Here is a 22,893-nt window from a genome sequence, read left to right as displayed (position 1 = left end):
ACACTGAACATGCAAGGACGCAAAGCTTTCCGATATCACGCTGAGTCTCACTATAAAAGAGCCAAAGCGAGTCTGAACCCCTCTGGGGAATCTCCCACATGCAGCACTTGGGGACAATCTCAGAAACAGTGTGGTTGGTTATGCTCCCCCATCAGAAAGCCTTGCCACCCACAGCTCTAGCGAAGACTTGCAGTACAGACCTACCTCTCAGCTCTCCCTGCCCACCCTGCAGCCCGCACTGCCCGGCTGAAGGCAGGCAACGGGCCGGTTTAGAGGGAAAAGCAGTTCTCCTCTTCGCAATAGCTACTGGCTGCTGAGGCCCCACTACGGGAAACTGGGACTCTGGGACTACCCCCAGAATTATCCTGTTGCACCTACTTTCTTTACAGAAAGGTTTTATCACAGTCATTTGAGAGCTTGGCCCACAGGGAATAAGCACAAGATGAAACACAAAACTTCCTGAGAATTAGTTTCAAGAGATTAAAAAACTTAAGCAAGTAAGAGTGGGAAAGGAGGGATCAAAGTTAAACCAGGACTGCCATCACCCTTCAGAGCTAGCAACTGAGGGTTTGGGGCCATTTGCTCAATTCTTTGGTCTGCTTTGTTATTGCAACTGCCCTAACTTCTTTTTGCCTCTGATCTGTCCTGCTGCAACAGGGACATTTGTTTTAGTGGCTCTAAACAGGGCATTAGTGCTTGCCATTTGCTTAAAACCCTCTTTCTGCAGCACTCTTGAGCACTATTTTTCCTCCAGTCTGCTCTATTCTCCAGTGCAACACAATACCATGGTATGAGAATGACCCCGCAAAGCTGATAAAATATTTAAGACGCGTGTTCTGATTGTGTTAGGTAAGCAAATACCACGAGAGCCCAACCATTAGTGAACCTGATGAGCCCATTCCCCCAAGACTTGCTGGCAGAGCAAGCCAGAGCAGCCTGAACTGGAAGCAATGGGGCAGTTGCCTTTCCTGAAAGAGAGGAGAGCTTGAAGGTGTGTTTTGCAGAGGCTCAAGGAATTTGCAATCTGTGTGCCTCACTCTAAAAGCAAATTATGTAGATATAGATATAGATTTAGATATAGATGTAGATGATATAGATATATTGATATAGATAGATGATTATAGATATAGATATAGATACAGATACAGATAGAGATACAGATATAGATATATAGATAGATATAGATAGGCAGACATAGATTATATAGATACATATAGACAATATAGATCTATAGGTGCAGATGGTATCGATGTGTGCGTGTGTGTGTGTCTGTGTGTATACAGCAGGTCAGCAGGTGTTTTCACAGGGCATTGCATTCAGCTGACAGCAAGTCAAGTTAGAAGAAAGAAAAATACTTGACATAACCGGCCAGTTCATGTAGGAAATTGAGTCAAGAAAAAATAAATAAAGGCAGAAACAGATTAGTTTAAATCTGGGGCCCTCTGAATTGTAATGGATCATGTGGGAAGACAGGAGGCTTTGTATGGAAGGACTCTATATCCTCCTCGCACTTTCTCTTTTGTTTCACTAATCATTTTCATTCTGTGCTATAAGGCGGCTGAGCCAATTCCAGCTTAGTAAAAGTTTTTCTTAGCTTCAAGAAGCTGTGCTGCAAAGACAACACATAGCCATGGATGAGAAAAAGGAACCGTCCGCAGTGGGACATGGCCGCAGACTCCGGTTACACAGGACTGGTTTTGGTATTACAACACCGGCGGTTGTTTTGGCTTGGGTTTTTTGTTGTCGGCGTTTTGCTGTAGCTATTCCCTGCACTTTGATCTAGAAGTTAAATTGTCAGAATTAAAGTTAGAGCCAGGCAGTTTTCACAAGCTGAACAGGGAGGATGAGGGAGCGGTAGCTTCACTTTTGTCCTCCTGCAATGGTGGCTCGCCTTTAGAGGCAAAGTTTTTATCATTCAGCTGGAGTATGTGCAAGCTGCACTGACTGACACCGCCTTTGCCCCCAATTCCCACAATCCTGAGCTCATCCCCTAAAATAGCTGAGGGACTATTAGCCCTCTGCGAAGGTGTTCCCGCTACCTCTTTGTGCTAGTACTCCGTGGGATGAGGTGGAGGGCCTGCAGGGACACCCACAGCCCCACATTTCCACAGCAATACAACATGACAGCATCCTGGCTGCGCTGGCAGCGAGGTTTGCAAGGAGTCCCTCGGCTCCAGCACTGCAGGTGACTCCTGCCAGGAGAATTGTACAAAGGCCTTTTTGCAACAGCAAAACCAGGTACCATTGCCATGCCTCTCACAAAAATGTTTCTCCTTCCCTTGCAAGCCCCAGCCGAGCACAGGGAGCACGCGGGGCTGAGCCCTGGCAAGGGACAGTGCCGCAGGAGGAAGCGTGACACCCAACAGGGCCCTGGCACTCACAGCTCCTTTCTGGGATGGGACGAGAAAAAAGGCCCGTTTTTCCCAATCGTAAATTAAGCCTCCTTGGCTTGCCGAAGCCACAGAAGACGTCAGGAGCAAGGCAGTCCCTTTTTCAGGAAAGATCTTCTCTTAACGTGGTATGAGAGCAGTAGGATCCCACCAGTGCCGCAAAGCGGAGCTCCGGCAGCCGCTGCTGGGCTGATCGGAGCCAGCAGCTGGGAGAGGGAGCCAAGGACAGCTTTTAAATGCACACGGCAGAGAGAGGAATGAAAAATATTAATTTTAAATGGATCGACGCTGGCCTTGGAACTAGGCAGGCAAACATCCAAGCCTGTCAGGAGGGAGTAATGAGGGCTTTTAAATTAGATGTGATCACCTATCTGTGGCTGTACAGAGTATTTGCTGTGTATCCCCTGTACCTTAGGGAGAACCCCAGGGACATGAGGTTACAAGCGTGCTGTCTGTGTATGGGCTCTTTCATCAGAGAGTTTCAAGTGCTTCTCAGGCTTTAATTTAGTACCTTAATTACCCAGGGATTTAGGTAAATATAATTGTCTTCATTTTTCCCAGCAGCACGGAGAGAGGAATAGACTGACAGAGAAACCAGAAAACATGAGCACATTCCCCCCCTTTCCTGCTCTTGCCAACAGCCCGTACATCAGGGCCCCGCCAGAAGACTTCAGGCAGGCGAAGCTTTACCTGCTGAAGGCATATCCATGCAGTCCTCTCTAGAAATCGTAATCCTTGCCCTCAAGGAGAAATGAGCTGTTTTGCTTTCCATTTGTCTTCTTCAAAGCTCTGGCCAAGCTCGTTCTCATTAGGAGGCCATTAAAACACCAATGTTCTTCACATTATGATTTCCTCTTGGATTAGATGGGAAGATTTTTATACGCTGTAAAAAGATTCTCTGGTTCTGACATCTCTTTTTTTGTTTGCCCAGACCAAAAGCTTGCGAGGAACAGGAATGGGAAACCATATCGGCGTTCAAATAAAATGCCACAATCATCCACAGAGGCGAGGGGAAAGCCCTGCAGTCTCATTAGCCAAACTTGCACATGGTTATAATCAAACGGGTGGGAGGGAGACATTCCCTTGGCCACGGATACCACCGATTTTTTCCTTAGGTTCCAATTCTGTAACTCTTATTCATCCGAAGATAAACGGGCTTTTCAGGCAGGGAAAGAGGGCTTTGGGACCAGGCTCTAAGGCTTTTCATGTATTCAGTTGTCACTTGCCTTTTACATTCAAATTCTGATGGGTCAGACTTCCTAGACGGTGTCTTTCAACACCTAATAACTCACCCAGCAAGCTCCAGTGCTAATACAGATGTCTTCTTATCAAGCTTGAAACAGGGTTTTTTTGGGGATTATTTTAAAGACACTTTTTGGTGCTCTCTCCCTCTACATTTATACTGACTCCTTCACAAGGATTATTTATGTGGCATTTCTTTCCCATTACACAGTTGAAAACATCACCTGTTTTAGCAGGAGATTTCTGGGGTGAGTGCAGAAATATTCTGAGGAATTTGGTCATCGCCATTTGCTAATGGAAAATCTAGTAACCAAAGTGGGTTTTTTTTTAAAACCACAATAAATTTTATATTTGTTACTGCTGGATTCCCATTAAATGCATTAATTACAGGAATGTTTAATGAAGCAAATAAAAAAAAAAAAGCCATTATGTATAGAGCACTGTGAAAAACAAGGTATTCAGCAGAGTGTGCTCTTATATACTCTTAATAAAAGACCTTACCTTAAGGTAAAAACCCAATAAAATATGCCATAATGTGCTATGGGACCCACCGTTGATTTACAATGCATTACTCCTTTAGCAGTAAGCAACTTTTGCACAATACACAGCAAGCTTTTATATATTTATATATAAGACCTTTTTTCTTCTAACAAAGATTTATTGAATTTCCCCAGAGCATATTCATTTTCTAAAAAGTTCTTTGTTTTGCTCCACTATATTAGTTGTAATAAAGGCAACAATCTCCTTCCTGATTGACACTTGCAATATTAAAATTACAAAAAATATGAGAGTCAATATCACAGTGCTTTACATAGAAATATTACTCTGTACGCTCTATGAGACTAAATGCAAATGGAGTTTTGCTAATATCTGGCATTTTGCAAAACCATAGCACATTGGGCGAGGTCTAGAAATACATCGTGAAATTATCGTAAAGTTTCTAATTCCTCCAAGGACCTATAAACGAGTAACTTTTAAAATAAGTTCATACACCTTCTGTTCCCCCAAATTTAAAAGACGAATATGTAAAACCCATACCAGCAAGTTCAATCTAACCACCAAGAACATTAAATTATGCATAACATGATGAACATGGGTTGAAATCCTTGAAGAAATAAAGGAGGATTCCCTGAAATGCACTTGCCAATCCTTCACATGTCATCAAAGACTGTTTTTTCAAGCACGATGTAATGTCTCATGATATAATGGAACAGTTCTCGGTGTTCCCTATTAGTCACACTGATTATTATAGTTGGCACAGGGTCCTCTCCACGTTCGTTCCTCAGAGGTATGTTTGCTCTCCGATTCCCATTCATTCCACTATAAAATCCCCTGGTTTTAAAAGGGCCCCCTTCTGCCTCTGCTTCACCTGTAATAACGGGAGGGGAACGTGCAAGACCCTCGTCCTGCAAATACATGTGCACACATGCAGAGGGACCGTCCCACTGAAGTCCTCAGTGGTTTACCCCCGTATGCACATAAATATATGCGGAACTGTGGCCTACCAGCAGAATAAGTGCAAGAGATTTTGAGGGAAAAAACGTCTCTCTGTTTGCCTTGGTCACCTGAGAAAGGTCTGCTTTGCAGACAGCAAGCGTGCTCCATGTTCACACATCTTCGGGGCAGCAGAGCAAGGAGGAGACATCTCTTTCGACCGCAGAGGCCAAGGCTGGCCGAGGCATTGGGAGACATGTGTGCAAGGGGCCGGTGCGGGCACGGCAGCGTGTAAGAAAATAGCATCACCACCCGCACCATAGTGACTGGATTTCTGCATTTCAGTTTCTGCTGATGCTTTCTGGGGTGTGAAAAAGCCATGGCTCCTCCTGCGACTGGCCAAATGCACTTTTTCTGTGTGAAGATCAGGGTCCGTACACAAAATCAGGTTTACATTAATGGTTACCAGAGCTTTTCAGCACCCCCCAGCAACTACAGCAATGTGAAACAAGCCAACTTCTCATTTATATGGGCCAAAGGGAAGGGAAGGGAAGGGAAGGGAAGGGAAGGGAAGGGAAGGGAAGGGAAGGGAAGGGAAGGGAAGGGAAGGGAAGGGAAGGGAAGGGAAGGGAAGGGAAGGGAAGGGGAGCAACGTCTGCTTTGCAGACAGCAAGTGTCCTTCATGTTCGTACATCTTTGGGGCAGCAGAGTGGGCAGGAGACATTTCTCTGCCTTTCACACTTCTTCCACCTTCCCCAAGGACACTGCAAAGGCCTTCACCATCCGCTCCCAAACCTTCAGGCTTATGCAGAGTGTGAGCATTACAAGGCCCCGCTCGCTTGCTCCCTCACCTGCCGCCATCCCCAGCCCCGGTGGCCACAAGCCCCACTCCCACCCAGGGACAGGCAGCAGAGGCCCCAAATTTTGCAAGCTCTCCGGCAGATGCGTTTGCTGGGCCAGGCAGCCCAGGCACCGCAGCACCGCTACTCGCCGGCGGCGACTGGGCCAAACCCGCCCTAACCGGGACCGGCCGCGGCCAGCTGCGGCACGGCGGGGCGAGCGTCGCCGGGCACAACGGGGCGCGGTGATGGTGCGGCTCGGCTGGGCTGGGCTGGGCTGGGCTGGGCTGGGCGGGGCGGGGCGGGGCTGGGCGGGGCGGGGCTGGGCTGGGCTGGGCTGGGCTGGGCTGGGCTGGGCTGGGCTGGGCTGGGCTGGGCTCGGCGCGGTGCGTTCCCAGTCCGGCCGCGCCCCCCTGTGGCGGGCCCGCGAAGCTCAGGCGGCCGCCGCCGCTTGGCCCCGGGCAGCCCCGGCTGCGGCGCCGGCTCGGGGGGGAGAAGGGCCGGCTTGCCCCGCTCGGCAACTGAGGACCAGCGTGGTTGGGGTGACGGCTGGTGGCGGTGTCAGCCCCCGGTGCGGGTCGCTATCAAAAGCGGTGGTGCTGTTTTTCCTTCCTGCCCTAACACAGGTAAACTGTCAGGGCAAACTGTCCCCGTGAGCTGATCTGCTTGAAAATTAACGCATCAAACCCCATCAAAGTCAAAATTACCACCAAAAAGTCTGGAATTGTTTCCTGCCCGTGTCAGCCAAAGCCGTGGCTTCACAGCAACTAGTTAAGGAAGACACAGCACAATACTTTTTTTGCAGGGACAGGGAACAGCGTTCATCAGTTTGGTGGCAACCCCGCAGTCCCCCGGGTTAGCAGCAATGGGGAAATGCTACCCTGATTCGCGTAATGGCTGTCCTTTCTCAGGGTCACCCTTTAATCTGGGGGAGGGCACTGAAAAACACCATGGCTTCAACAGGCTGGCATCTCACTCTTCCTGCAACGCTACCCAAAGAGAAGGGAAGGGGACTGCACTTGTGGTTCCTTCCCTTTCCTATTTCAGAAACGATCATTTTCACTGTCCTCTCGTGTACTTTACTAGACACCTGAAATTGCCATCTACTTCTGTTTTTCAGCAGGAAACCAACTATGAAGATGCAGCTGTAGGAATGTGAGTGAAGCATTCCAGCCAAAGAATGAAAACAACAAGGGAATTAAAAGAGTTGTCCTAAGTAGCATCCTTACTCTTTATATATACGTATGTACGTATATCAGCTACGTTCTCTGTGGACTGTGCTATTTCTGTTATTGACTTCAACCATTGTAGAAATGACAGATTGAAAATTTGACAAGAAAATGCTCAGTTGGAGTAAAGCTTCAGAGCTTATAAAGAGCATACACAGCCATGTGCTGTGAATAATGCATCTCTCTTTTCTGTACAGCAAGGGCAGTCTTCAGCTTTCTGAAGGTTTTCCTGTTAAAATACTAATCCTGAAAGAAATTAAACAAGCAGCATGGAGCTTTCTATAGAGGGGACAGCACAGCCTGCAGAGGGACCCTGTGCCTTGGGCATAAATGGCAGGGGTTTGGTAGTGGGGAATGACCAGTGTGGAAGGGGGCCATGAAGAGTCAAGTGCCAAGCACAGCCAGCTCTGAAACACGTGAAAACACACCATTACCCGCCAAAACTTCTGCCCATCTGACTCAGACATATTTAAGAAAGCAAGTAGCAGCCTTCAGGGACAAGTGATGCTCTTGGAGACATGGGGCTGGAGATGCTGTGGAGGAGGCAGCTGGAGAGACAGGGGCTTTTGGCTGGAGTTGCTGCCTGCCACAGAGGGGGACACCTCTGAGGGACCATGGCCTGTTGGCAGCCCACACCGGGGCATGGACAACCCTGAGGGACTACGGCCAAGGGTGACCCAAGTCAGAGGCAAAACGCAGCAGAGAGAAACCAGCAAAAAGCATCCAGAAGCTGAAAGAAGCCGATACACCCAGCTTGGCAGACAGAAACCAGTTGCCTCAACAAAGGGATTGGGACAGACCAAGTGCAACCTGCCTGGGAAATCAGAGAAGCTGAGATGAGGCAGGTCTAGGAGAGGTGTTTGACCTAAGCTGAGCATTGGGAAGGAGGAGGAAAGGTGTTTACTTTAGTGTTTAGTTGTTGGTGCTTTGTTTTTCTCAGTACCCTAATCAGGAGTCAGAATTTATGTTATATGGCAATACATAATAAAGTAAAAATTCCACAAATTGAAGCTGTTTTGCCCATGACACCCTGAGCACATTATGTTGGCTGACATGAATAAGGAGGCCATAACCCCCTACTACCCATTCACACCGTAAATCTACCCCAGTACAACATACTCTGCACTCACCATCTTGAAAACTACATTATTCATCGCAAAAGTTACTCATGCATTTCCAGTTATATAATTCATCTCTGGACCTATATCTTATGGGAATCCAGCAAATTATCATTTAGGTTATTGATGCTTGAGGCGTCAATGGGAAGAGCAGGAACTGAGAAGAAATCCAAATCTTTCGGTCACATGGGACTTTCCAAAGAAGCCAGACAGGTTTTGTATAAAAGTATTTGTAAGTTTTCAGGCCATGCGCAAAGATTTCAGTCCAAAGGAGTGTTCATGCATATTAGGTAAAACCACTAAAACAAAGGGTTTAGAATGTTAGAGAAATCTCAAATATCTGAATAAAATTCTGAGTTGCACACATCTTACAGTTAAAACACTGTAAGTAAATAGGAGAGAAAAATACTGTTATTATTCACCGGTAAATTGTTTTTCTCCATTTTGCTTGTGTTCCAGCAACTCCCTTTTATTGAAGGGATCCTTAACATGGCACAGCTATCCTTCTTAATGCCACTGTTTAGAATGAACATCTGAAGCAGACAGCCCAAACAAATAAAGCAGCCCTTTGAATCATGCTACCGAAACTGGGTTTTGCTGGAAACTACTTCTAAAAAACAGTCATTAGGTTAAAACCAAAGCTGAAACCCTCCTTCTTCATACTGATACTCCAATACAGTACAAAAGCTACCTGTGCACGCGCTGATTTTTATGCCTATGCCTAACTTTTAGTACCGTGGGACTGTTTGTGGTAGTGCAGATAAGCACAAGCATGAGTGTTTGCAGAAACCGAGCTTATCTCCAGCCCGTATTAGCAGGATTCAGGGTACTCAAGCAGACACATACTGCTTTCTCTCAGGAGCTACAGGGTGAATAGCCTCCAAGTTTCAGATCTCCTTTTCTACTCTAACTTTAAAGTTAAAACTTCAAAAGTCTGCAGTAAGAACCTTCGGGGATTAATGTAATTCATTCTTTCCTGTCCAAGTTTTACATTGTGAGGTTATTACGTTGCTCACCACAACTGCAAGCTCTTGGCCAGAGACAACTGTTTCAGTTTATTTTAACAGGGTGTTTACCTTATTAAAGTAATAACAAAGAAGGATGATTGCATTAATTACTACATCAAACTAGCTGCCACGGCACTCCCCTGCGAACCCTCAAATCAATTAGTTGCATCTGCAAGTCGAGTGATTGAAGGGTTTTTTATTATTATTCCTTTTCCCCTCTTTTTTTTAAAATCCATTTTGCCATTAGTAGTGTCTCTTCGAGTGAAAGCTATTGTTCTTCACTGAGAGGATGGGAAGATTTAGATGGTCTCCTAACATGTGGTAAGAGGTTCGAGGCTTGATTCATGGTTACTCAGAACCTTCTGAAGTGATATATACCCCACAAAGTGATTTTAAAATGCTACTATTTTCAACTGATAGCAGTTTAAACTCGCCTTCCCCAGGTGTAATTGGTTACAGGGGTGCCAAAAAGTGGTAAACCTTTGGGGTTGTCATATTTCTATGAACGAGTGGCATTACTGGTGTCATGCTAATATAAATCCAGCATTAAGAACACAACCAAAATTATATACATTTCTTGTTTTTATGTTTAGATCTAGTTTCCTAAGGAAACTATGGTTATGCCCTGTATGCAGGGGAGCAAGTGTACATTTTTATGTCCCTCCTAATAACTTTTGAATCCATTGGACAATTTCAAAAAGTCAGATGGGCAGCAGCCACAAAGCTCCAACCAGTTTCATGAAAGGAAAGGGCTGGATAAAGGAGAGAGACAATGCTTGCCCCACTGGCGAGGGAGAAGGCGAAGACGTGAGCGCACTCCCCATCCACATGTGAGGCACAAAGCCACGGTTCCACCAGTCCCCGGCCAGCGTGGACTGAGCACGTGGTGTGGTAGGTATGGAGACACTGACTCTTTGCTTCTCCCCATGCAGATGGTTGCAGATGAGCACCCAGGGTGTTTCTTTGCCCCCAAGACTCTGAAGTGCAATCAGGATTTTTTAGGAGCAGGAGTTAATTTTTACATCAGAGAGGGAGGGAGCACCTTTTCGTTGGAAGCTGCCTGCAGAGACGGCAGCAGGCAACAGCGCAGCCTCCTGCGCCTCTGATGGGGATAAGCAGCAAGTCCCTAGGCATTTTTAGCGGTACCCTGCAGCTGCCAGTTGCAGCTGTAAGGTAGAAGGATAACAATGGAGCTGACTGCTGCTTCCCAATTCTAATTTTATCTAAGCCAGATCATGAGCAGTTTTAAAAAAAGCCTTGAGGCTGCTCTAAGCTAAACCAGCTGTTTATCAAGAGCTTGCAAGGGCAGGGGACAGCAATACTATCCCTGTCATCTCCTGTCTTCAGCGTTCTGCCTGCCACCAGCTGCAGAAGCCACTGGGGCTAAAGATTTCCCAACAACGGGAGGAATTGCATGGAGGGAAGATCCATCTCATTCTGGTCCCATTGTTCTAACAGTACAAAATGTCTCAGTGCAGCAGAGAATCTGGCTCTTTGCATCTCTCCCAGCTTCTAATAGGTTTCAGCAAGAAAATGTGTGGCTTGTCCCATTTTCTTGGGAGTACATAATCACAGTCAGAGACATTCAAATGGATTTTTTGGGGGAAAAATTGTTGCACATTGGACATGTCAACATAGGTTGCTTGAGATGGGAATAGGGGAAAATACAGGAGAGACCTCTGTCTGTGCCATAGGGGAGACCTTCATAGCAAAATTACCAAGGCAGGGAACATCACTTTTTGATGTAAGTAATAACCTCAGCGTCACCACTGCAGTCAATTAACAGGACTAGGAATTCACCTGGTATCTTTGGGTCAAATTCTGCTAGTGGATGCTCCATTTGGCTTCCATTTCCCTCAGCTGAGCCTCATGTATGCATCTAAGAGTAGCATTTGGCCCAGAAAGAGGAATCGGCACTTCTGTTATAAGCAAAAGCATTTGGTATGCCTCACGTGGGATTTCATTCCGGGGTGGAAAAGTCTGGGGAGATCAACGGGGTTCCTTTGTTGCCCAGTGATTTAAGGTGTGTTGATTTTCATGACTTCATCTTCCACCTTCCAACACTCATGAGGCTTTACTGAATTAACTGAAGTGAAAGAGGCAGCAGAGGAGTGGGAGAATGGGACTATCCCACACGGATCATTCATGTGTGCTGGTACTTACAACATTAGAGAATTCCTGTGTTTAGCAAGAAAAAGAAAAGAGCCCACCCACCATTGCTGCACCCTGGTGCTTATGGTATTACGCCATGCATGTAATAGAGGGTATGTTTGTATTTAAAAGAGTGTTTCAAAGCCAAGTGTGGTAAAGAAAATACCTAGCGTGATAATAAATCACTTAAGATGTTTGCAATCTTACAAAACAGGGATTGTTGAGAATTTTCATGTTTCACTCCACATTTTCTTTCAAAGGGATGGGAGGAGAGAAAGTTTTCAATTTGTCTTGCAGACATGTAATTTTCATGTTCATGTTATGTCTTTAATTATGTGATTGAGAAGCGCTCAGCAGAATTTGCTTCCATTGCAATACCTTCTGAAATGAAGAATTATATTCCATGCTAGTTGTAATGATAGGAGAATTTTCATCGTCATGAGAAAGAACGTGTTCGTGGCCAAGGCACTTAACTGGGACTCAGCACATAAAGAACAATTCAAGTACCAAAGCACAGGCACTTAATGCAATAGATGCAAAGTAGCCTTTGATGCCATACGGTTCCAAGACACCTGCTTGAGGTTGGTGAACGTGACATAGGACTCTACAGCACATCTTCAACCTCTGGAAAGGCAGGTGAAGAGCAGGCAGGGTGTCTAAAATGGCACTGATTACCATTGCTTAGGCACTGTAATTGCTATGCACTATTGTCATAGATTCCTGCATAGGTTTGAAATTCTTCTGATTCTGGATTCGATGGGTAACACAAGAGAGCATGCATTCCTGTCTTACTTATTATATCCTACTCTGTCTCTCACCATAAAGTAAGTTCTGGTATAGACTGGGGTCTCTTCTGTAATGCCATAATACTAAAAAGTAACTATTATAGCAATGTTATTTTCAGTAATTCATCACAAATCCAAAGATTACATCTTCTAATGCAGTCAGGTAATCTTATACATCAGATAATATTCACCTACTCTGATGTTGTTTTCCCCAGTACAGCATGGTACGTAACACTGATGATTAAATGACCAACAGGTGTTTATTTAAAGGCTGCAAGAGCATAAGCCTTTGAAAGTATGGATGAACAGCAGATTGACCAAAGCAAAGGCTGAAATTGAGCTGGGATGTATTTGACAACTTTAACATGCACTCTGAGAAGATGAATGTACTGAAAAGCTTATGAAAGAATACTGAGACATGGAAAGACAGAGGCAACAGAAGCTACTGGCAGAGAAGGAATTAGAGTGATGGTGGTCAAAATACAATACTTGAATACCAGTTGATGTAAACTAGGAGAGGAAATAGCATGTCTATGAAGAAGTAGATAGCAAGTAGACTGGACAGAGTATGTTTATGTTCTAGTGACTCTAGAGTAGACATATGTGAGCAAGAGATGCATAGAAATGATGCCATAGCGTTTATTGTACTGCTATCTTACTGACAAGATGAAGATCCATCAGGAGTTAGCTGCATGTGCAAAATACAGAGCAAAGTCAGGGACGTAAAGGATGCTTGAAGGCATAAAGATAAATTCAGGAGCATTGGCTTTATCTAAGTTACCTTATGAAACCAGTATGTTCCAATTGACAACAGTCATTCACCTTCACTGTGATCTGAGGAAAAAAAAGTCTCTGTGCTTTTCTACAGTTGAGAATTTAGTGAAATAGTTACTCCAGAATAACTGTCCTTAGTCATAGTTACCCAAAGTGAACTGAGTTGAAATCAGAATTGTACCGAATAAGACTGTCTATGCATGGACTTAGAGCAAAATAACAATTCTGGAATAGTTATACTGGAGAAACCCAAGATTAATCAAACCTATGGCCTTGCAAAGAAAATAAAATGAACTTTAAACAAAATCTATTGGCATAGTGCTTCCAAGATTTCCCTCAGCTTCTTTGTTTTTGGCCTAGGACTTACATTTCAACTAGAGCTTTACTGCTTCTGGAAAGTTGCAAAGAGGAGTACTCAATTTTACAAAATCATGGAAATTAGAGCTCCTTTGGCAGCCCAGTGTGGTACTGTTCCCCATGGTCTCATTTGGAGGAGAACTGCCCAAAGGCCAAACTGTACCCGTGACTGGGAGCACACACGCTTCTCACTATGTCAATAGAAATTCCATACACAGATCTAGATAGTAAATCGCGCTGCATACTTACTGCAAAAATTGGTGGTAAGGAGAAACATAGGAGATTTTGCAGGAGCTTGTGCTTTGTGAGAATGATTGATATCATCATGCATAAAGTATTGAATATTTAAATGGGCTGGGGAATCTCATCTGCTGATTACTTGATGTTAAAATATGTCATTTCAGAACTCAGAATACCCTTTCAAAGAATTTTCTTTCTCACTCTCTCTGGAGTCATTAATTATACAGTTTTGAGACTCAGTCAAGGGACATACTCAGTTTTTTTCTCCAATAGGCAGAGAAATCCGGTTCAAAGTATTCTACCTAGTCTCTCAGCAAATTAATAGACTAGCATATGTGCTTCCTTGGCTAACACTTTTCACCTGTGACAACTGCAGGTAATTATTTTGCCCAAGTGAAACTGATTCTGGGCATTCTCAATGAGAAAACCTTTCTTTCCAGGTTCAATAAAATTTGGTATACGTTTCACCCTTGGAACTTAGATCTTTCATTAAAAAGTTGTATGGCAGTAAGAGCTGACTCTTTGCATTTGAATATTGGTCTCCAAAGAGAGAGCGATAGTGGGAGCAAGAGTGCCAATGCTGTTCTTTAAAGATGAGGTAAGTTACATCCTGCCCAAACTTAAGAGAGATATGAGTTTGTGACAGTTATTTTTATTATGACAGGGCTGCTTGCAATGGTTGAAAAAAAGCAGCTGCACCAAGAGATTTTTTTTAGGATAAAGGTTGGTAAAAAGTTGAGTAATTCTCCTATTTCACATACAACTGGCTACAAATTGGCCCTGAAATCTAAAGGCCAACAGAGCTTTGGCAAACCCCACTATTTTAGAACTACTGATTGTTGCCCAAATGTTTACAGAAATCCCACCAGAGTAACATCAAATGAAATATCACGTTTTTCAGGATAGACCTTTGTAAAAATGTGTTCTCCTTTGCAAATATCATTAAAAAATGACAAAGAGAAAGCCACAGGTTCAAAGCTGAAACCAAAGCGAGGGGTCTCTGGCCATTGTGGTCATAACCCACTCAGAAGACGGTGTCAGTAATGCCTCCCTTCCAGTGTCACTCTTTTCAGGCTGACACCACCATGTGTGTTGCCGTACCTGATGCTGATGCCACACCTCATGTCCCAGTGAGCTGTCCTCTTTGGGTTCAGTTCTACTTTCTGAGCCATATGGCTGTTTCAGCATCCTGCTGTAGACTAGTTCATGTACACTCAAAGAAATGCTAGGGCTGGTGCAAAGGAGCATGGAAACAATGACTCCACTCAACTTTTGGTATGTCTTAAGCCATTAACCTTCGCTTGAATGATCTGAGAAGAAATAAACAGTACACTAAGGAGACAGCATAGAAAAACTAGTGCAATCATGGTATTCTGAGACTTGTTCACTTTCAAATATTCAAATGAAAGATGGTGGAGGTTGGGTTATTGTTAGTAAAAATCCAACTAACTTATTGAAGTATTCATGAGGTGAATGCAAGAGTTACATCATTAGTCTTCTTAAAACCTTTCACAATTGAATTCTACAAATCAGCAAACAATGAAATTACTCCATTGGTTATTGGGTGCGGTAATATTTACTTCACCACTACAAGTTGCTTTTATTGGGCATTGTTACATCAGCTAATCATTAGCAGGTCTGCCCTTAGGAAATTTTGTTTAGCAAACCAAAAATATATCTCTTTTTAATATGAAACAGTTGACATGAAGGATTATGGATATTAGATGAGGGTTTGGATTTCGAAAGGGGGAGCTGGAATGTGAGAGGCCCCAAAGCACATATATTCCTGAGCCATCTGTTGTGCCAGCCACACAAAAGCCAAAGAGGGCCAGGAACTGCTTAAGCTTGGGAGCGCTGCCATGAAGACCAAGGGAAGAAGAACCCACAGACAGGACCCTAACAGCCACAGACTTTAGGGCTGGGAGGAAACAGGAGCATCTCAAGCAAACTGAGGATCTAAATTGCATCCACTTTGCTTTTCAGACTCCAGCACTCCCACCACCCACTTTCTAGAAACAATTGCAGACTTTAGAGCGATGAGTACTTCAGAAACATTTTGGGACAGTGTTGGAATTTGGGTGCTGGGGACTGCTCAATAAATTCATTTGCCCTGTCTTTTATTGAGAGCCTCCACTATTTTTTTTTCTTGAACAGCCAGCCTCTCTCTCTCTCCCCGGGAAAAATTCTAATACTGATGAAGACTGAGAAGTAATTTAAAAAACAAGAAATAGAAAAAAGCTCCAGCCCTTCATCCCAGGTAGAGAGGGAATCAACCTTGTTTCCATAACTTTGTCAGAAACACCAGAGTTGTTCCTTTTCTTTTTGCAATAACCACAGGACTTTTTGCTCAGTTGTTTTAAAATTCTTTAAGGGCTGGATTCTATCATAAGCTTTTGAAAACCAAGTATTAACTTCTTAAAAGGTCAAAAAGTATTATAGGATCAATGAAGCATTAAAATGTAGCAAAAGAGACAGGCAAAATAAGTTTAAAAGCATAGAAGCACCTGATGAAAACTTGGGCTACAGCAGAAATATACAGTACTCACACCCCAGTAAGTGGACACATATAGGAAGCGGTTACTTCAAAACCCATGTTTTCCCTCACAAGACCCAAACACTTCCAAATGCCACTGGGATTGCTCACAGGAGTAAGCAGAAATTCATACACAGTTTTCAGGATGGGAGTCCCTGGGTCAGAAGCTTCTTGGACATGGACTCAGCCCTTTACCAAATGCAGGAAGACTGCAAGCATCATTACAGAAAAAAATGGTGCAAACTCTGCTTACCAAGTGCATGCTTGGGGTTTTTTTAAAGGAAAACCCCAGAAATGTAAGAAATTTGAATGACCATCCTGAAAGCTGAAGTTTGTTATCCCTACGAGAATTTCTGTCTAGAAAATAATAGGAAGAGGCTGTCCCACCAAAGTGCCTTGAGTGATGCTGATGGCTCTGTCCACTTCTGCTTTGAGCCATTCCTACCAGCACCAGGTGAGAGTTCACATTATAACAGGCTGCAAGCAAAAAGAGGAGTACAACACATCTCATATGTATTCGTTTCACATGGATGTAGAAGACTAAGTATGATGTAGGGTAAACATAAATATCGGTCCAGGAGGCAAAAAGACTTGTTCAGTCTTCCTGCCCACCACATGACACCTCTCTACAAGTGCATGGAAAGATACCTGTTGAGGTTGTGGTCTTCTGGGATGTAAACATCATATCACTCATAACAGAAGAAAGATCATTGGGTTGTTTAGACCACTCGAAAGAGGTGACAATTTTCAATCACTTAACTGAGATTTAGTCTTGAATCCTATTTGTGGGAAAAACATATACCTTCCTCAGCCATTTTGTGACTGACTTGCAGCTTCTGGATTTCCAGGCTGGCATGTATAGCTTTGAAGAGGAGCTTTTCACTGTTCTTGTCACCTTTCACTGACCCAAAAGCCAAGAAAATTAAATGTACAATGCGAGGGAGCCATGGGTTATCGACCTCAAAAGTCTCCTTTTATCCACATAGTCTCCGTGTGGTACAGAGAGGCATAAATACACAGTTCTCCCATTTCAGATTTGGGTGACGAAGAGTTTATTTCTTAGTGGAGTGGAGAGTCATTATTTATTTACCAAAAACCCACTTTTTTGTTTTGGTGTATGTCACCATGTCATCATCATGTCACTAATGCATCCCTTCCTCTCACACACATGCCACCATAGCTCCCCTCTATTCCCAGCACCATATCGCCAATTCGCTCCCCAGAACAGCATGTGGTTGCAGCTCAGCTGGGCTCCCAGACTTTCCAGGGTTGTTATCTTGGTACAAACGGCTTACAGCAGCCATCACCTTGCAGATGGACATGGTGGATTCAAAAGGCAGTATTTCTCCATTCCCCGTATAGTGAAGGAGGCAGCAATTGGCTGCTGCTGGCAGCTGGGATATAGTTCATCTAGCCACATGGAAATCAGTAGATAAAAGCACAAAAGAGACACACCTTAGTTCTCATGGTGTCCAGTGCAGCACTGTCATTGACTTCAGCATGGCTGTGAGGTCACCTCATACCTTTTACATGAGCTAAGTACATGGCATGATACCTCTGCTCCCTACGGACAATTTGTTGTGTATGTATGTTTCAAACTGTCAAAAAAGGACTTGATATGCTTTAATTTGGCAAGCAAAGGAGATGGGATTTTCAAAGGAAATTCCCCATCACAATTAAATAACAGAAGTCGAAAAAGGAAAAAAAAAAACCTGCAACAGACTTCTATTAGGAGAGTAAGAAGAGTAAGATCTAATGGGTTTCCACAATTTTATTTATAGTTAACTCAGTGTTTAGAGAAGTTGGATAAGGTGTCTAGATAAGATAATGTTCCATATGGTATCACAGAGATTCCACTACAAACGTCTTCAGTTTTACTGAACCACACTTTATTTAACCTCATTTGTATAAATAACACAAATGATTTAATTGCTTTCCATCAAGCAAAAGTTAGATAAATATTTCTGAAACACAACCTGACTTTTAGAGCTTTTATTTACACTGCCTTGACAGCAATGCACTCTTATAAACCAATGTTCCTCAGCACAGAGGCTGGATGTCTGAAGATGTATTTGATCATGAAGCTTCAAAGGCAACACAGGGAACAGAAATTCGAAAACATCTTTCACATTTAAAGAAACCATTGAATATGCTGTAATAATTCAGATCACACCAAACCTTGACCAGATGCTCACCAGGTCTCACCTGTGCTTCAGGATTAAGAGACTTGCTGCAATTTCACTGTAAGAAATGCCCAAGAAATCTCAAGACAAGACACCTATTATCCCAGTGGTACAATTATAAACCAACATAGAACCATCATAATAATTTATAAGGGTAATACCCATAAGGGTATTTTGTGTCTGAAGAGAAGGTTTTGAATACATCAAATGTATACAGGATGTGTGGATATGAAGTATTCCACTGAGCTTTTTGCAAGCGTATAAACCAAATTCTAATTGTAGCAATTATTTACTATTTCTTTGAAGAGTAACAATGGGATTCAACCAAAAATAACAGCAAATGATAACACAACCGCCCCAGGGTTGATCCAAACCATCTCACAGTTCCTGCTTATGACTGCTATCATAGAATTCATCAGTTTTCTACATTTCAAAGAGCAGTCCCAAACAACCCCTCAGTTTTGGAATTACCTAAATCCTGGTGAATTCCATTTGTGAAATTCACATGTTGTGAAATCAGATTTCCCAAACTGAGAGACTGTCACAATTGAAGAAAGTTAAACCAAAAAACTTTATTTGGTGGCCCAAGCTTTGGTGTGGTTTCTGTGAAGAGAAGCAATAGCTTCCCCAAAAAACACATGGCATGTTCAACTGACATTTTGGAGACTCTGCTAAAGAATGTAAATTTATTTATTGGAAAGAGCAAAATTACATTTTAATGATGCTTTAGTAGATAACTATACTATTCCTCACCTCACTGTCCCTGACTAGGGGTCCGACTCATAAGAAGCTTCTATTGGCCTCACTGAGGTTTTAAGGAAAGCCCAAGGATAAATTTATTGAGAGACCACGGTTAAAATAAGAGCTTTGTTTAGTAAATAGAAACGGGCTTTTCAAAGAGGCTTCTGATTCTGGGTGCACCATGCTGGCCTACTTTTCAAAAATGCCCAGCACCTGCAGTTCCTCCTGCAAAGGAGGCTGGAGAATGAGACATTCCACACCTCAATTAGTGTACTGAAGGCACAAAAGCTTTCATTAACATAAAATCCAATGCAGTGATTTATGCAGATTAACCTTATTTACGAAGTTGAGCTTTAACAGGTGTTTTGCTGTCCTCCCTCCAAATTTAAGTGTTTTAATTTTTCATTTAAGCAATCAAGCTCAAACAGAATCTAAGTTAAATAAATACATGACTCTGCTTTTGCCATTCTCACTTCACAAAGATCATTACATCACAGAAGACTGGACATCATCATAACAAGAAGAATGCCTTATAACAAAGTAGAAAAGAATTATGAACAATCCTGCATGTGTAAGACTGCCTTCCAAGAGAGACTGAATACTGAGCGAGTCCTTGCAGTCCTTGCTGTAAAGCTTCACGTATTGTACCTTCACTCTTGGATTGTCAGCATTATGCCTTGCCAATTCATAATTAACATCTGCTGTAGCTAAAGAACCCAATGCCAGATGCGAACTGCTAAGGTCCTTTTAAATCGTTGCACCACAAGTGCAAAGACCGATTTTCCAGTGAGGGAGAGAGAGGTTCAGGACGTGGTCTACAGAATTATTCACTTAGAAGTCATGTATGGCATTCTTTAGCTATGTTCTTTCTGTAGTTATCTGAAAAGCAGGGATACAGAGTCAGCTGGTGAGAAGATGCCAGACCCTCACGCCGTGTCACCATCACCTCAGAGGCCTGGCTTTGAGCCTCCACCTTCACCTGGCACCTTAAATCAGAGGGGTTGTTTTGTCCACACAGAGGAAAGGCTTCAACTCCATTTAGCCTATTTGACTGTTCAGGAAGGATTTTGTTAGGATCACCTGCAAACCTTTTTAGATGGTGACATGTAAACCCAAGAAACAGATGTAAGAAAATAACCTGGAGATTTCCAGTCAAAAATATCCTCATATCCAGTAAATGGGGGAGGTGAATTTAAGGGTGACAAGAACCAGAGCCTCCTCCAAAATTAAAATTCACTGTGGTATCAGCAAGCAAAGCTGTGTGTGTGCATACAAAATTAACACTGTCTGTGAAAATAAATAGCCTTGGCAGCAACACTCCAGAGCTAAAGCATAATTGGCCTGCATTTTACTCCCTTCTTTTTCCTTGTAATTTCTTTGTGTTGTGCTTCTTTGTGTAAAGAAACCCTCATTCAAGGGATTTATAGCCTTTCAGGGAGGAAATTAAAGATTCAGTGTCTCTCCATCACTCACGAAGAGAGAGATTTGATTTTTAAAATAAATTCTTGTTATTATTTGTGAACGCAGTTTATCTGCATATCTTCAGACAACTCTAGCTGTTCTTGCAAGGGAGTTTGAACTGCAGCAACTAGTGAGTGTGACAGGACGGAGGTTAAAATAGGAAGCCTTTTTCTTTTCCCTCCAAGGCATATTCAGAGCATGGGGTTCATCTGAACAACAAGGAGACAGCCCATATTTGTACCTTCCCCCTCACACTTGTGTGGATCAGCCTGATGAAGGGACCAGATTTAGGTTCATAGCATTCCTTCCCCCACTCCTCCTAACACGATAAAAATAAAACTCAGGCAACCGATTATAGATATTTACCCCCCACCCCCCAGACATTACATTGAAACTTCAGAAAAAAGCGTATTCTAAAGGGGGCCTTAAAGAGCAGGATGAGAGGTTATTCATTACCTCCTGCAAACCAGACTGCGTTAAGTGCCTGGTCCTCAAATAGATCTGATCCTGCAAGAGGGGGAAGGCCTGGGTCCCACAATGGGCTCAGTGTGGCAGCTCCCCCCGCCCGCACAGAATCCCATTGATGGCACTCAAACAATCTCGCCCGCTGACGGACGTTTAGAGGTCTACACTGGCCATGCCACAAGGTTTTTTCCAAGAATAGCTACAGTTATTCATCCTAAATGGCCCAGAAAGTCTGGAGACAGCTCACATATTTTTGTTGAACGTTATGCGCGCAAACATGAACTCACAAGGGTTAGCTGCAGACTTGAGGAGGGAAAGACGTTAAGTGCCTAGGTTTGTTCTACCCGTTTAGATCCATTTTCTCAGAAAAGTGTGAGAATTAGTCTGGCGATATATAACCGTAGTCTCTCCTCTGAAGATTGCAGCAAATGGAAACAATGAGAAGTGCTAAAGCTAAATCCGACCCCTGGGTAAATGACATAATCCTCCCCAGTGCCAAAACGTTGTCTGAGGAATTCCTCGGTTTTACACTAACCTGCTGTAATTCTTTTAGATGTCCCTTAGCTCTCATACCCCTCCCACAGGCATGTGAGACGTGGCCATTTTACTGGGCTCAAGTGTTGGGACTGCATAGACAGCAGAAAAGAATTTTATAGGGAAAAGGAGCAGGTATGTTATGAAAGACAACCAGGACAATTTTTCAATATGGATAGCTTAAAGGATGTCACTCCCTCATTTGTTGTACAAGCCTCACGCAGAATGAAAATAGCTGCTCTCCTGACGTTGTTGACCATGGCCAAATTTCACTCCTAGTTAATTTTGCCTCATTATTCCAGGACAGCCATCCAGTATTTCATCAATGGCCCTTTATCTTTTCATTAAAAAAAAAAAAAAAATCTAATTAGCAGAAAAAGTTCTCTTTGGTTTAAACTCAACTATAGACTGATCTGCTTGGTACCGCCTCACACTTTCAACCTAATATGCCTCTTTGGGAATATATATCTGCTCCATATAGCAACATCCCAAGTGCTACAGTAATAAGGAATTCTAGTAATAGGACACTTATGAGTTGAATCCAAAGGCAGTTTTCCTGGAGACACTCTGAAGAAGATCTGAGCAAGACTCTGAAGTACAGAATAATGCCCTGGCCAAGAGAGGAAGGGAACTCATCGCTTCTAAAGGAGAAGGAGAAACCTGAGTCTCCCAGCCAACAGCCATACATAGTACGTCCACAACATATTCCATACAGTGTCAATTTTGTGGCTTGAAGAAGTACGTAAAAGGCTTCAGTGAATAAATCCAGAGGGAACAGGGAAGAAGTCTCTGATACCTCACTAATATATTAGAGTTCATTAAACTAACTAGCCAGCCCACGGTCAAGGAAGGTACAGTTGATTGATTGCCTGAATTTCTGAAAGACATTAGGCAAGGTCTCTCACCAAAGACTGGAGAAGAAGCTAAACTGCCACAGAGCAAGAGGGAAGGTCTCTCCAGAGAGCAGGAAAAAATACTTAGGTTTCTCAACAGTAGGACACCATCAAATACTCCAGTAGAGCCTGGTGCTGGGAGCCACGCTGTTCAACAAATTCCTAAAAATGTAGAAATGGGGGTGGGTAGCGAGGCAACAAAATTGTTGGGAATCGAAAGAATAAAGGACAGCTGGGAAGAACCGCAGAAACATCAGCAGATACTAACTGGGTGAAGAAAACGGCAAGATGAAATCCACAGGGAATATAGCCAGGAAAACCAGACATCACTTGTGTATTATGTACATGGTGGAGGATTCTGAACAATTCATGACTACTCAGGAAAGAGATTTTGAAGTTAAAATAGCTCTATGAAAATGCATCAGTTAAGAAAGGCAGATCATATTACATAAAATAGTAGGACAGGGAGAAAGAATAAAATGGAGACCTCTGCGCCTACAAAATGGATATCATTGTG

The sequence above is a fragment of the Platalea leucorodia genome (assembly GCF_965183815.1).
Source record: "Platalea leucorodia genome assembly, chromosome: 1".
Lineage (NCBI taxonomy): Eukaryota > Metazoa > Chordata > Aves > Pelecaniformes > Threskiornithidae > Platalea > Platalea leucorodia.
The sequence above is the reverse complement of the archived record's forward strand: the minus strand, read 5'-3'. Positions refer to the sequence as shown.